The sequence below is a fragment of the Rana temporaria genome, chromosome 4 (genome assembly GCF_905171775.1).
Source record: "Rana temporaria chromosome 4, aRanTem1.1, whole genome shotgun sequence".
Taxonomy (NCBI): Eukaryota; Metazoa; Chordata; class Amphibia; order Anura; family Ranidae; genus Rana; species Rana temporaria.
In genome coordinates this window covers 410,934,204-410,951,331 of record NC_053492.1, presented here as the reverse complement: position 1 = coordinate 410,951,331, position 17,128 = coordinate 410,934,204, and the positions used below count along the sequence as shown (strand labels likewise).

The 17,128-nt window shown below is 44.7% G+C and overlaps 1 protein-coding gene across 1 annotated transcript in view; it reads right to left on the bottom strand.

The window, feature by feature from the left end:
• KIF16B (kinesin family member 16B) overlaps positions 1-17,128 on the bottom strand; it is a 452,854-nt gene that overhangs the window by 61,139 nt on the left and 374,587 nt on the right. The gene's annotated exons all lie outside the window — the stretch shown is intronic.

The following is a 17,128-nucleotide window of genomic DNA, read 5'->3' as shown; positions in this document are numbered from 1 at the left end:
GACGTAAAACACACGACGTGCTGAAAAAAACAAAGTTCAATGCTTCCAAGCATGCGTCGACTTGATTCTGAGCATGCGCAGGTTTTGAACCGATGCTTTTGTGTACTAACCATCGGTTTGGACCTATCGGTCAGCGGTCCATCGGTTCGATTTTAAAGCAAGTTCTCTAATTTTTGTCCGAAGGACAAAAGACCGATGGGGCGTACACACGGACGGTTTGGACCGATGAAACTGAACTTCGGTCAGTTTCCATCGGTTTGGACCGATGGTGTGCACGTGACCTTAGGCCGCGTACACATGACCGGTCCATCCGATGAGAATGGTCCGACGGACTGTTTTCATCGGTTCACCGCTGAAGCAGACCGATGGTCTGATGTGCGTACACACCATCAGTTCAAAAAAACGATCGGGTCAGAACATGGTGACGTAAAACACACGACGTGCTGAAAAAAACGAAGTTCAATGCTTCCAAGCATGCGTCGACTTGATTCTGAGCATGCTCGGGTTTTGAACCGATGTTTTTGTGTACTAACCATCAGTTTTGACCTATCGGTCAGCCGTCCATCAATTCGATTTTAAAGCAAGTTCTCTAATTCTCTGATGGGCCGTACACACGGTCGGTTTGGACCGATGTCACTTAACTTCAGTCCGTTTTCATCGGTTTGGACCGGTCCTGTGTACGTGGCCTTACGCTACAGAAACATTATTTTTGTGTTGAACAGAATAACAAACAATCTGTTTCCTCCTTGGACAATTCTTCCCTGGGTGAGTCCATTCCTTATTCTAATTGCTTTTCTGATGTATGTGCTTTAATTGATTTGACTGATCTTGCCATTGAATCAGGCACACATGTTGACCATTCAGAACATCATAACAATGGTCACTATCCGGTCTCTTTTAAAACCAGATCGGAATTTTACCCCATACAATCTAGGGGCAAATACATGGATCTTTATCAAAAAATGGTAGAAAGAGATTAGTTACTTCTAGCCAAACATCCATCCAACAAAAGCATTGAAAATTTGTCCATTGCAGAAAAGAAATCACTTGATGATTTACATACTGATTCTTCTATAGTAATTAAAAATGCGGACAAGGGTGGAATGGTGGTAGTTTCGGACTCTACGGCCTCGTACACACGACCAAACATGTCCGCTGAAACTGGTCCGTCAGACCAGTTTCAGCAGACATGTTCGGTCGTGTGTAGGGCCGACCGGACAATTTTCCGGCCGACCAGACAGGTTTCCAGCGGACACCTGTTTCTTAGCATGCTAAGAAACATGTCCGCTGGAAGCCTGTCCGCCGGACATGTCCGATGTCCGCTGGCCCGAGAACCCGTGCATCGCGTCGAAGTGATTCGACGCATGCGTGAAAGCATTGAACTTCTCGGTTCGCGCACGTCGCCGCGTCATCGTCTCGTCACTGTGTCGTCACCGCGTATTCTGTCCGCACGGAATTTGGTCTGATGGTGTGTACAGCCATCAGACCAAATGATCCCAGCGGACATGTCCGATGAAAACGGTTCACGGACCGTTTTTATCGGACATGTTGGGTCGTCTGTACGAGGCCTACCATGCAAGCCTTAAGACAGTTATCCGATTCTAACACCTATCAGAAACTCAGAAGCGATCCTACTGATTTGTTTAAAAAGGAACTTTTGTCATTATTGGATAGAGCTACAGAATCACAGTATACTGTGTATAAAATAATATGCAAAGTGGTTGGAGGGAAGCTTCAGAATGAAAGATGTTTTTATTACAAATTAGGTCAGCAGACTACAGTTCCTCTGTACCTAAAGCAGACACAGCAATGGAATATCTTTTCTACACATTAATTACAGTAGATGTTAGAGCACTTTAGTAAGATCATTCACAACTCTACTGTTACCACGGTCAAGCAGGCCAATGGAACCTTTTGTATGGTGGAATCAATACTAGGGTGAGCTTACTCCTGGCCATCAGATCACCCATTAGCTGAAGGGCCTGCAGAGAACATATAATGGTGTAGAGTAAAAAGGGGAACCCATCTGGATCCCTCCCTGTGCCCGACATGCAGGGTTACTTAAACTGGGGGTGGAAAAGAGTCCACCAGTGTCATCAGATACATAACAATAACATTTCTGCAAATATATTCGGACATATTCTGGATTTTGGATTGTGCAGTAATCATGTATCCTACTTTGTATAAAAAATGCTGAATTCTGACTTAAAATACAGAGAGCTAGCATTAGTAAAAGCATGACATAAGTCAACTACAAAGTAACAAGTCCATTTTGAATCATCTAATAACTAATTTTTGTTGGTCTTTTTCCCCCTGAAGCACCCAAAATGTCTCACATTTCAGTGTTCATTTAAAGAATAAACAGAATAAAATATTTATAACTGTAGAGATTGACAGGCCCTTTTAACAAACTCAGTAAAAAGAACCAACATTGTACATTTCCATTAATTACCTCATCTTCAACACAGCAACGGATTACAAGAACTTTGTCATTTTTGACAGAGTGTTCATATATATCTTAAAGAAGAAAGGAGAGTAAACAACATTTACAGCCCTAGGAAATATGTGGATTTGCTTTCTTGTGAGGAATGAAAGAAAGAACTTTGCCTACTTCCACTTCTTAAAGTCTAGACAAAGTAGCTTAAAAAACTGGGCTTACAGTTATATCATCAGTGCCACAAAAAATTAAAACCATTGTATAACAGTTTAATAGGGGTGATGCTGACGCCATACAAAGCTAAAAGATTTAGGCTCTGAAGTTCCTATTCACATCAGGCCCCATACTTTAATGATGTGCCTTGAGCCTCATATACAGTATAAATGGAGGTAAGGGGAAAAAAATGTCACTTCCTATTGTAATTAAAGCGGGGTTCCAACCACAATTAGCATTTTGTAAATGTATGTCCTTTCATCATGCGTTTTTATAATATAAATCCGGTCACTTACTATTTTACAATCCGCCGCGGCTCCGCATAGTTATTCAAAAAAGATAGTTTATAAAACTATGTCCACACCGTTGTCATTTTGCTTGTGGGAATTGTGAAGCCCACAAGCACTTAGGGCCTAATCCTCAAAAACCCGGCGCATCGTAACTTTTTCCATTTAAGTTACACCGCCGCAAAATCTCTAACTAAGTGCCCGATCCACAAAGCACTTACCTAGAAATTTGGAGCGGTGTAACTTAAATCCGGCCGGCGCAAGGCGTTCCTAATTTAATGGGGCGAGTCCCATTTAAATTAGGCGCGCTCCCGCACCGGACATACTGCGCATGCTCCCGACATCATTTTCCCGACGTGCTTTGCACGGTTTTACGTTGCGCCGGGTTTTGAGAATCATGACGGGCGTAAAAAAAAATACGAGTTGCGGCGGGAAAAAAAAAATGTGAAAAAAAAAGACAGCGACGCGGGATAGAAGGGTCTACTTTTACAAGGTCTAAACAGTTTAGGCCTTGTAAAAGCAGCCCTAATATTGCGACGGCAAACTAATACTTACGGAGAAAAAACAAAGCGTAAAAGCTTTGTGGATCTCCGTAAGTGCTAATTTGCATACCCGAAGCGGCATTCCGACGAGAAATGCCCCCAGCGGCGGCTGCGGTACTGCATCCTAAGATCCGACAGTGTAAGTCCCTTACACATGTCGGATCTTCTCCCTATCTATGTGAAACTGATTCTGTGGATCAGTTCCATAGATAGAAACAGGGATACAACGGCGTATCAGTAGATACGCCAGCGTATCCCTTTTGTGGATCAGGCCCTTACTTCCTGGAGGTCTTGGATGGGAAGTGATAATTGGGTAGCGCACTGCATCCTGGGAAATGATGACATTTCCCAGGAGCATTAGAGGAAGATGATGTCAGGATCCTAGGTGATTCCAAAGGCAGATTTCGTGGGACTGCATAGTAACAGGCATTTCCAGATGAGTAAAACATTTTTTTTTTCTTTTTTAGGTCTAATGAGCACAATAATGAAAAAAAATTTGGGATGGAAACTCCACTTTAAGCAGATTCCAGCTAACAGTTTTCCACAATAGGCAAGTAAAATGACACACAACATCCAAAAGTTTGCTTAACTTTGGTAAATTTGTCATTCAATATTTTTATTGAAAACGTTCCATGCAAAGAGGAAGTAAACCCTGATGGCTTTTACTTCCTCTATTTCCCTGCAAAGGTAAAGCATAATGGGATACTGTGCATCGCATAGTAGTCCATTATGTGTCACTTACTTGAAACCGAAGTCTGCGATGTCACCGCTGTCCGCACTAGCAGCGAGCATCCATCTTTACCCCTCTCCCTCCCGAGGTCGCAAACACCAGCTCTATGACTGGCAGGAGACGCCAGTCATGGCATGACCCCTTTAGAAATGGCATGATCGCCCTTTTTAACCACTTAACGACCGCCGCATGTAAATGTACGTCGGCAGAATGGCACGGACAGGCAGAAGGACGCTCGGGACCCCCCCCCGGTACATGCAGCGCTCGTTAATCGCGTGGGAGCGATCCGGGATGAGGGGGCGTTTCTAGCCGCCCCCTCGCGATCGCTCCACGGAGCTGAAGAACGGGGAGAGCCGTATGTAAACACGGCTTCCCCGTTCTTCACTGCGGCTCCGTTATCGATCGAGTCATGCCTTTTATAGGGAGACACAATCGATGATGTCAGACCTACAGCCACACCCCCTACAGTTGTAAACACACACTAGGTGAAACATAACTCCTTCAGCGCCCCCTGTGGTTAACTCCCAAACTGCAACTGTCATTTTCACAATAAACAATGCAATTTAAATGCATTTTTTGCTGTGAAAATGACAATGGTCCCAAAAATGTGTCAAAATTGTCTGAAGTGTCCGCCATAATGTCGCAGTCACGCAAAAAATCGCTGATAGCTGCCATTAGTAGTAAAAAAATTATAATTAATAAAAATGCAATAAAAAAATTCCCTATTTTGTAAACGCTATAGATTTTGCGAAAACCAACCGATAAACGCTTATTGCAATTTTTTTTACCAATAATATGTATATGAATACATATCGGCCTAAACTGAGGAATTTTTTTTTTATATATATATATATATATATATATATATATATATATATATATATATTGGGGGATATTTATTATAGAAAAAAGTAAAAAATCTTGCATTTTTTTTTAAATTGTCGCTCTATTTTTGTTTATAGCGCAAAAAAAAAAAAAAAAAAAAACGCAGAGGTGATCAAATACCACCAAAAGAAAGCTCTATTTGTGGGAAGAAAAGGACGCACATTTTGTTTTGGTACAACATTGCATGACCGCGCAATTACCAGTTAAATCAGCGCAGTGCCAAATTGTAAAAACACCTCTGGGCATTTAGCTGCATATTGGTCCGGGGCTTAAGTGGTTAAAGTGCACATGCGCCGTAGACGCACGACTTTCTTGTAAATATCTCCTAAACCGTAGAGGTATAGGTGATATTTCCAGCACCTGCAGATAAGCCTGTAAAGGTAATTGTTTTTTCACCTTAATGCATTCTATGCATTAAGGTGAAAAAACATCCGACAGCACCGCCCCCCCCCCCTCCGGGCCCCCGTTTTACTTACCTTACCCCTCGAAAGTCCCGCGCTCATCCCCGTTACCCTCTTCGGTTCCCAGCATGGCCGTTGATTTGCTAGGTTGGACGGATTGATAGCGCAGCCAGTGGTTGGCGCTGCTGTCAATCACATCCAATGATGCTGTGCGTGGGGGGCGGGGCCGAGTTATACAGTCGGTGGCTATGCCCGCCGCTGTATCACAGTAGCGTGCCCACACGAGCTTTCTACCATGCGAGCTCGCTCGCATGAAGATGGAAAGCTCTTGCGGAGGGGGAGCCATGACAGCCGCCGAGGGACCCCAGAAGACGTGGGTCGGGGCCACCGTGTGCAAAACGAGCCACACAGTGAAGGTAAGTATGACATGTTTGTTATTTAAAAAAATATAAATTTCTTTAATTTAGTGTTGCTTTAATATAGGCTTACCTGTCGGTAAAAATGGTTGTACAACCACTTGTACAATATACAACCACTTTAAACAATAACCCATGCACGGGTTGTCAATATGGCAAAGGTATAAGGCCATACAGCAAAAGTAAACAGAAATATTGTAAATCATCAGCAGGAGAACAGACATAAGCTATATGACTTTCTCAGGTAAACATATTGGTATGAGACAGAAGCAATCATCAACAAATGAAGAACAAGAACCAAAACGACTATAAACCATAAGTAAAGTAGTTCTAAACAATACCTCAAGTCTCAGCCAGGTGTAGAAAGCGCGGGAATAACTGCACCGCACAAGGGAATAGGGAGGGGAGGATAAACGGGGAGTAATGGTTAGGAAGTAACCGGAAAACCTATATAATTATACCTGAGAATATTCATGTAAGGAGAACTATGTAAGGCCCATAGTATCAAGGTTAAAAACCTAGCGGGGTTACAACCCCTTTAAAACTGGAGTTCTAAAACAAAACGCATAGCAAGGACAAAACAACTGGATAATCCGAAGCGATATTTCTAAGTTGCTGTTAAAGACTCTAGCCATCAAAGCTGTAAAGTAAACTGTAGTATGCATTTTGCCTTGCATCTTAGCAACCAGTTTGCAATTATTAACTGTGACAAATTAATCATTGCAATTCTGCTCTGACATACAGCTATTAAGTCTTAATTAAAGTAAACTGGTTGGAGCCAGATGCATAATAATGTTTTTCAAATCATGTTTATTCATTTATTTTTAAAAACTTATAATCTGGATAAAAAAACACAAAAAAACACAACAGCAATACATTTTTAACAAAGAAAATTGAGAATTACTCCCAGTGACAAGATAAGTGTTGATAGAAGACGCACCAATCAAGAACCATTAATGTTTTTTACCGTGTAGATATGGAGACTAGTCAGGACAGTGTAATAAAAATCCAGATTTACATGAAGGAAATTGATATAATTTACATCATATTTTCCAAGAATTAACTATGTGTGAAATGTGGCTGACAACAACACAACTGAATGCAAGAGTAATGAAATGTGTTTGCAAGAAACATATGCTTAAGGTAACAAGATAAATTCATATATACCAAAAGGTGTGATGTGTTGCTGAGAAACTGAATAGGATTGATTCAGCCAGCTCTTACTGCCCTTTGTAGAGAAGGTGGTTTTCTTCAGGAGTGTCTCATTGAACTCTCACAAACTTTAGCAAAGCAACAGCATGTTGTTCTGTAGAGAGGCAGTGTGTGGCAGCAGCTTTTGACAAGGAATTACAGTATTTGGGGGATCTGGGCACAAGGTAAATTTTCCTTTTAGGGATTATGTTTGTGCAGTTAGCACTGATGTTGTATCTGACACTAAAATGCACAATAAAGATGGTTGCACACAGTTTGAAACCGCTGTGTGGTCTCAACGTATGGTCACCTTGGTGGTCATATGCTCTTCCCATCTTGCATCCAAACAGCTTGGGCTTCTCCTAAGTACTGATTTGTTACAGTGGAACCTCGGTTTAAGAGTAACTTGGTTTGAAAGCGTTTTGAGTGGCGAGCATCTTTTTTTTTTAATTCCGACTTGGTTTGCGAGTGTGGACTCGCAAGACGAGCAGAATTCAAGCTAATTCATTTGGCCTGAGGTATGGGGGCGCAAAAGCCGAGCAGAGCCGAAAATAGGCCTGCAGTACCACATTTGGCCTGAGGTACGGGGGGCGCAGAAGCCGAGCAGAGCCGAAAATAGGCCTGCAATACCTCCTTTGGCCTGAGGTATGGGGACGCAGAAGCCGAGCAGAACCGAAAATAGGCCTGCAGTACCTCATTTGGCCTGAGGTACGGGGGCGCAGAAGCCGGGCAGAGCCAAAAATAGGCCTGCAGTACCTCATTTGGCCTGAGGTAAGGGGGCACAAGAGCCGAGAAAAGCTGAACATTGGCTTGCAGTGCCTCATTTGGCCTGAGGTACGGGGGCACAGGAAACAAGCCAAAGTGTCCTTGGGCCTTTTCGACTGTTTTCAGCGCTCTCTGGCGCCCCCCACCTCTGGCCGCATTTGGTATTGCATCCCATTGAAGTCATTGCAGAACAAATTATTTTTGTTTCCATTGACTTCAATGGAAAAACTCACTTTGATATGCGAGTACTTTGGATTACGAGCATACTTCTGGAACGGATTATGCTCGTAATACGAGGTTCAACTATACTTCATTCTCCTGCTCCATCCCCTCTTTTCTCTATCTCGATCCATACTTTTGACTTTTTCCTTTTGTCTTCTTCGCTAAGACCGTGCTTATGGCCGCCCTTGGTCTCTTTTGCTCTAGAGTGACCCTAAGTCCTCAGTGTCAGGGCCTATTCCTTGTTGGCAAGCAGCCACTGTTGCTAGATCCCAAAGTCTTTTTGTACCTTTCTACAGATTGCTCACACCCACCTGTTCCGGGGGGTCTAATAGACCAGCACACACATTCCCTTCTGCTGTAAAGCAGTGCACCTGCAACCCGGGCCCCTATCAGGTGGCCTTTAGGCTCTGGTGACCTATATGGACCTTTGATTTACTCCACTAGGTTGTCCAGTGAACACTAAATACTTAAAGTTATTTGATCGGACTTCCCCAGCCCAAATCTTCCTGCTATGCTCACCATGCTGTACCCCTACGTGGGTGAACCTTTGTCAAGATGTTATGCTACTCACAATAAAAACTGTGGGCTCACACCACTTGTACATAAACACCCCTGTTGAAGGCCCCCAGAGCAAAAGTGAAGTGGTTGCAATCAAAGTACATATACAATTGTGATGTATAAAGGTGATTGGGTCTGCAATTAGCAGAAGACAGCCTGCAATTTTCTGATCATATATGGTCATAAGTATTGACTCAAGCCGCATCAAAAAACAAGCAGAAGATGCATTGTGACCTTTAATTGCAGGCCTGTTGGACTTACTTTGCGTTGGAAATAAATACATTGGAGGAGTGGGAAAGATCAAGGACACACATACAATTAAAAAAAAGAAAAATTCAGCTACAGCTATTTAGATATAATTGTGATTTTCCCTTACTTTAGCCACAGGGGGTTTTCTACCCATTGGTAATAATTCCTACCCCCAGACACAGTACGTGGCTTGCCATTCGAGGCTAAAACCCTGTCAGAAATTTTTCCTGCTAATAGACGAGGAACGAAATTGCTCAAAATTGAGACACGTACACATTACCAGATCCTCCTCTTCTCGGGTCCCTCTTCTGTGCTCCTGGCCCCTCCTTCCTGTTGAATGCCCCCACAGCAAGCAGCTTACTATGGTGGCACCCAAACCAAGTCACAGTTCCCTGTGTCCATTCAGATACGAAGCCGCAGCCCAGCCACATCTCTATCCTGATTGGCTAGCTGACTTTGACAGCAGCGGGAGCCAATGGCACCACTGCTGTGTCTCAGCCAATCAGGAGGAAGAGTCTTGGATGGCCGAGACACTCGGGGACATCGCTGGACCAAGAGGGACTTATTAGGGGGGCTGCTGCACACAGAAAGCTTTTTATATTAATGCATAGAATGTATGCCAAAAAAAAACTTCTGACTTTACAACCACTTTAACCACTTAACCCCCGGGCCATATTGCTGGTCAAAGACCAGGCCACTTTTTGCGATTTAGCAGTGTGTCGCTTTAACTGACAATTGCACGGTCGTGAGACGTGGCTCCCAAACAAATTGGCGTCCTTTTTTCCCCACAAATAGAGCTTTATTTTGGTGGTATTTGATCACCTCTGTGGTTTTTAGTTTTTGTGCTATAAACCAAAAATAGAGTGACAATTTTGAAAAAAATGAATATTTTTTTACTATAATAAATATCTCCCAAAAATATATAAAAAAAACAGAAGGGGTTAATCATGTTCCCTGGGTGTGTTCTAACTGAAGGTTAGAACACACCCATGGAACATGATTAACCCCTTCTTCGCCCCCTTGTGTTAACCCCTTCACTGCCAGTGCCATTTTTATAGTAATCAATGCATTTTTAGGGGGGGGGGGGTGGACTGACATGGGGAAATGACAAATCGCTATTCATACATTTCATGAACAGACGATAGGTAATTTCCCCCCCTGACAGGACCGGGAGCTGTGTGTTTACACACACAGCTCCCGGTTCTCGCTCTGTAACGAGCAATCGGGCACGCGCGTCAGGGGCAAGCGGGGGGTGCGGTGATGTATAGCTACGTGCTCTCGCCCAGCAGAGCCGACCTGCCGCCGTATAACTGCGGCGGCTGGTCGGCAAGCAGTTAAAGTAAAACAGGGCAGCCAATAATGACCGACTCAAAATATTCACCTATTAAAATTGAGGTGATCATGGCAGCTCCCATATATCTAACTTGACAGGTTCTCTTTATTCCGATTAATCCCAAGCCTAAATCAGGTCAGCTTGGGCATTAGGCTGCAGTAATATTATACGATTTTTTCGCATTGTGGAACTGAATATTAGCAGTCTGCTATGTCGTTCTGCAAACAAAGTAGCTAGAATGGAGTATTACAGTCCTTATAAAGATGATAGTGAAATCTGATTAAAAAAAGTCATTAAAAAGTAAACCACTCTCTAAAAAATAATAAACTTTATTTTATTTTTTAATTTCTCCGGCTTTCAAAATGTTATACTCAATCTTCTGCCTCTAATTGCATTGAATTTTATCTTATTATGGTATTAGCGATGCAGCATGAGAAAAATGCTGGAAGCAAAACTATTTGATCAAAGTTTAAAACATTGCATCTGAATGCGTAAATAAATAAAAAAAAGTGTAGATAATTTGGCGCTCTGTGTAGTTACTGAAATACAATTCCCATGAGGGTCATTGGAGTGAATGCCTCATCAAACTGTCAGAAACAATAGAGGAAGAGACTATTTTACCCACAAACTTGACTGGCATCTAGCAAAAAGCAATATACTGCATGCAGTCCATAGAGTCAGAGCTTTTTTTCTCAGAAAATAGGTGCAGGAACTCAACCACGACCCCGTTCAGATTTCACAAACAGTAGAAGGGTCTTAAAGAGGCATTAAATACCAGGATTGCATTACATACAGAGTGCAGAGTTCAGGGGGGTTACACACAGAGTTCAGAGCTGTCACTTGTAAACACAGAAACCAGACTTCTGTGTTTACAAGTGATTGTGGTGAGCAGGCAACAAAGGGTCTGAGCCAGAGGTGGTGGAATGGAGTTCCCCCAAGTTCCCCCTGAAAAAAAGCCCTGCATAGAGTTAATAGGAAGCCTGGGTTTTAATGGACAATATACAGGTAATAAACATTCATTAATATCATATAGCAATGTGCCAGAGTTTAAAACCACCATGACCACGCTTGTAAGCTAAAACACGTTCATGAATGCAAATTTCGTTTTTTAGGACACTATGGGGTCGATTCACTAAAGGAAAATATATTGCACACTTTCACAAATAGATTCTGCTATTGCACTCTGCAAGTGCCATTGCTCTAGAGCTTAGTAAATAAAGTAAAGCTTCACTTTGCAAAGAATACTCAATCAAATGGAAGATTTTTTTATTTATTTTTTAAACAGCATTTTTGCTTGCGTGTGATTGGATGATAGAAGTCAGCAGAGCTCCTGCTAATTTACTAAGCTCTGGAGCAACTGCACTTTGCAAATTGTACAGTCTATTTTCCTTTAGTAAATCTACCCCCATGTGTTCTTTAACCGCTTACGGACCAGCCCCCACAGTTACTGCGGCAGGTTGGCTCCGCTGTGCGAACCGTCGTAGCTGTACGTCGGTTCGCTTTAAGCGGGCTAGTAGGCGCACGCGAGTTGGCGTGCCGATGCTCGTGACCAGCGGTCGTGATGACTACCGGCCGCAAGCACGAGAGACAGAACAGGGACGTGTGTGTGTGTAAACACACACACGTCCCTGTTCTGTGAACTGAGGAAAGACAGTTTATTTTTTAAAAATAGTTGTACTTACAAACATAGATTTCATAAAAGCATGTAAAAAGATGCCGGCTGGCACTATAGGAGCCCTTCCTCCTTCACATCGAACGCGGTGACGTCACTGCACGCCGTCCCAGACACATTTTGTCATAAGTTGACGTTTTCAATGCCCATTGAAAATGTCAACTTATGACGAAACGCGTCTGAGACGGCGTGCAGTGACGTCACCGCGTTCGATGTGAAGGAGGAAGGGCTCCTATAGTGTCGGCCGGCATCTTTTTACATGCTTTTATGAAATCTATGTTTGTAAGTACAACTATTTTTTAAAAATAAAAAATGTCAGTTTTCTGTCATCTATGATCCACGGACCACATTTGTGAAGGAGATAGCGATCCCACGTTTGGACGATTTATTCCTGGGGCATCTGGATCCTGTGTTTTAACCCACGGACGAAGACCATACCTTTTCAATGCTGTTTATACCTGTCACTCTGGCAAGAGGCTTTCCATGTGGTGGCGGATCTCACGGATGTTATAACGTTCACTGTGGTGCTGTTTGTTTCGGATGTTGACACCAACAAGATTTATTATCTATTGGGACTTTTTTCACATGATTGATTTAAATGTTTGTTTTTTTATGTTTATTATTTATCTAGATTGATTTGCTAGTTGTTGGCGCAGTTTTTTCTTCTTTTGTATCTTATTTGTGTTTACACCGTTTGCTGCAGCCTTCTGGTTCATCACTACTTTATAATTTGTTGTTGGGTTAGCGCAATTTTCTGTTATATTAAAGAAGACATAGCTGAGATAATAACAGCCAATAACTCTATAGGGGATTACGTTACGGGATCTCGACCAGTGTTTACATGTGAGTAAGGGCACTACTGGTGGTACACACCATCGCTATAGTTGGACACTTCTGGGCTCGGCATGTGTTTGTGGGGGGTATGTAAATGCCCCTGTGGATCTTCTGCAGATGGGGGGTGTGTCAAAACTGGTAGCTAAGTGGTATATAAGGTCATTTTAAATAGCACAGGTGGCACTTAGACATTGCAATGGCTGTGGTGGTGGCATCCAACTGAACCAAGCTTCTGTCATATTGCTCTAGAGTAAACATCTACAACTAGCAACATGTGGCAGTTCTAACCTGACCTGAATTATAACTAATAACAAGAAATAGTTCCAGTATATCCACAGTACAAATGGATAGGTAGGTGTTTTAGGCCCAACACCTGAAGCATAATTTATTCTCTGCCATCCCTTTGAAAAAAATTAAAGCAGGTATACAGGATACTGGTAAGTGGCTATTTACGCAGGATAGTTATTCTGTATTCTTGTAAGTAATAGTTGAGGAAGTATGAGTTTTTTTTTTTTAACTACAGTAACCACTTTTTTTTTTTTAATCCAACAAAATTTTATTTAGTTTAGTTTACAGAGGTACAAGGTATACAAAGTCCCCTTAACAGTGCGGGGAAAATAAAGATCTGCAGCGAGACAGCCACATATTCAGAATACATCTATGAACAGGAGGTAAACCCCCCCCCCCCCCCCAAGCAAGTCAAACATTTCCCTCCCGACAATTGGCTCAATGCCCACCTCACCCAATATTAATGCCCAGAAGCCTGTCCATCACCAGGTCCACAGGGGCCAGACCCGGCACATCCAGCCACTTTGCCCATAACTTCTCAAATTTTTGGGCATTACCCCTGTGTTGATATATCACCTTCTCCATCCTCAGCACTGTCCCAATGTTATTGATCCATTCAGCCAGCGTCGGAGGAGCCTCGGCCTTCCAGTGAACCATAATGAGCTTCCTAGCTTGGAATAAGACCCTTTGCACCGCCTCCCTGTCCATCTCCTCCCATTCATACTCCTCCAGAGCCCCCAAGAGACAAGCCCTCGGGTCCTGCGGAAGAGACACTCCAAATGCTGAGTTGATGGTACTCACGACTCCCGCCCAATATGTGTGGAGTTTTGGGCATCTCCACAGCATATGTATCAGGTCTCCATGGTCTCTCTTGCACCTGGTGCAGGTAGGGTCGAGCTGTGGGTTCATTCTATGGAGTCTGTGTGGGGTATAATATATTCGTAACAAAATGTACAGTTGCGTGAGCCTCTGTGAGACATTCAGTGAGCACTTGCCTACTGCCTGAAAAATTTCCTCCCATTGTTCCCCGTCCAAGTCCCCTGCATCAGCTTCCCACCTTTCCCGTATCTTCAGGGGATGCTGCTTCATCACATACTGCAACAGGATGGCATAGCATTGGGAGATAAAGCCCTTAGACGTCCCAGCCTCCCCCAGAAGATCAAAAGCAGGGGTCGGCGACAGGCACCACTCAGAGGAGCGACCCTGTGCCGCCACTGCGTGTCTCAACTGTATGTATGAGAAATACATGGACTGTGGCAGGCCAAACGCCTCCCGCAAGTCCGGAAACGTGCGAAGTACCCCGTTTCGGAATATTTGGGTAAGGTGTGTAATCCCATAGTGTTTCCACCTGGCACCGGACTGTAGTTTAGCCAGTTCAGTGTACGTGTCGTTTAGCCATATGGGACTGTACTTCGTGTAACCCTCTGCGCCTTGGACATATTTAACCTTATTCCATACCTTCTGAATCAGACTAAATGTGGGGAGCTTCTTGTGCGGTCTAGCAAATGCCTGCGCCTCCAACGCCTCAGGGATCGGACCTCCGCCCACGGTGTGCTCCATAAGCCTCTGAGCCGAGGACCGCACCGTCGGCCGAAACATGCCAACCAGCTGCTGCATCTGAGCCGCCAAATAGTATAGCCAGGGGTTTGGCAGCGCCAATCCCCCGCTATCTTTAGGTCTCTGCAGGTGTTCCAACTTAATCCTAGGGTTCTTATCCTTCCAGATAAGTCCCCGAAAAATACTGTTCACGGTGTGAAAGACTTTCAGGGGGATGACCATGGGGGTGTTGTGTAGAAAGTACAGCAGTTGCGGCATGAGTATCATCTTGATTAGATTCACCCTCCCAGCAACCGACAGAAGCAGGGCCTTCCAAGTTTTAACCTTATCCCTAAACCTCAACAACAGGGGGGAAATATTTAGATGTATGAAATCTCGTGGCCGGGCCGTTACCTGTACCCCTAGATATTTAAAGGATGAAGTAATGGATAAGGGGCAAACAGCGTTAATTACTTGTGTGTCATCACCATCCAACAGAAGCAGTGCTGACTTTGTCCAGTTTATGAGCAAGCCAGAGAATTTTCCAAACTCTGTGATTGCCATCATAGCCTCTCTAAGGGAGGAATCCGTGTCTCCCAGCTGCAGAAGCGTATCATCAGCATACAACATCACCTTTTCCTGCATGTCGCCATAGCAAAAACCGGTGATGCGGGGGTTAGCCCTGATACTCATGGCCAGCGGCTCAATAGCCAGGGCAAAGAGGAGGGGGGACAGGGGGCAACCCTGCCGAGTCCCCCTCCTCAGTGCAAAGCCCGCCGACAACGAGCCAAATGTCCGTATCGCTGCCTGCGGCTGGCTGTACAGCAGCCGCACCCAGGAAATGTAGATAGGGCCAAATCCGAATTTCCGCAAAACGGTCCAAAGATAATTCCAATCGATACTATCGAAGGCTTTTGTTGCGTCTAAGGATAGTAGAGCCCTACTGCCCATGTTGTCTGCCCGCGCTTGTATATTAAGGAACAACCTTCTCAAATTAACCGCCGTTGATTTGTTAGGCATGAACCCAGCTTGGTCTCCATGTACTATGGAAGTCACCACCCCATTTAGCCGGATGGCGAGCACCTTGGCCAGGATCTTAACGTCACTCTGTAATAAGGAAATGGGACGGTAGGCCCCCGGGTCCACGGGGTCCTTGCCTGGCTTAAGTAACAGTACTATATTTGCTTTGGACATGGAAGGGGGCAAAGTCCCTCCCTCCCTGGCGCTGTTAAAAACCTGCAAAAGCTGTGGCAGCAACACCCCCGAATACTGTTTGTATACCTCCATGGGCAGCCCATCCTCCCCCGGGGCTTTACAATTAGGGAAGGCACTGACTGCCTCTTGCAGTTCCTCAACAGTAACTGGTTTCTCCAGCGAAATACGCTGATTATCTGACAGTCCCGGGAAGGTCAATTGGTTCAAATATAGCTCCAGATCCTCCTGGGTGTATGCCGCGCCGGAACTGTACAGGGCTTCATAGAAACCCGCCAGTTCCTGCATAATCTGGTCTGGCTGAGAGACTACCCCTCCTGACCTAGCTCTAATAGCCCCTATCTCAGGTGACCGTTGATGAGAGTTCGCAATCCGTGCCAGTATACGGCCGGTTTTCTCACCCTCCTCAAAAAACGCCTGTTTGGCAAAGAATCTCTTCTTTTCTGCTGACGAGGAGAGCAACTGCTGGTAGGCGGACTGAGCCGCCTGCCAGGACTCCCTGGCCGAATCAGAAGGATCTGTAATGTAAGCCCGCTCCATTTCCTGGACCCTGTTCTCCACTTCTATCAGTAATGCAGCAGAGGCCCTCTTCACCCCAGTCACTTCCCGTATGAGGAGGCCTCTAAGATAAGCCTTAAAGGCATCCCACTGTAGCACATTTCGTTCCACCCCCTCCTCCGCAACAAAATACCTCCGTATACTGTCCTCTATTTCGGTGTGGGATCTAATCAATTTCAACCAAAATGCATTCAGCTTCCATGGTGCCTTAACCAGGTTCCCCTGCGGTGCCACGCAGAGTTGCACCACCAGGGCCGAGTGATCCGACACACTACGGGGCCTATGCGACAGGTCTGCTATCAGTGGAAGCATGCTTGCGTTACCCACCCCCAGATCTATCCTGGACAGGCAGCCATGCGTCTTCGAGAAGCACGTGAACTGCCTGCCCCCTGGATTACGGTGCCTCCAGATATCAGTCCAGCCCACCTCTTGCAACAACCGCGCCAGGGGAGTACTCCTAGCGAGGGCAGAGGGCCTAGGGCACGGATGTCTATCCGCCACCTGGTCCAGACAGCAATTAAAGTCGCCGATCACGAGCAACGGAACCTCCGGCCTACCCCCTAAAAAGGAAAGGAGGAGCCTGAGCACCGCTGCCGTGAACGGCGGGGGGATGTAAACACACGCCAATACACAAATCAATGTACCAATTTTGCAATGGATGAATACATAGCGACCTTCAGAGTCTACCGCACTGTCAAATTCCTGGAAATCCAGGGCATTGTGCACTAGTACACTCACCCCCCTAGAGAAGGAGGTGTGTGTAGAGTGATATGCCTTGCCCGCCCACACATATTTCAAA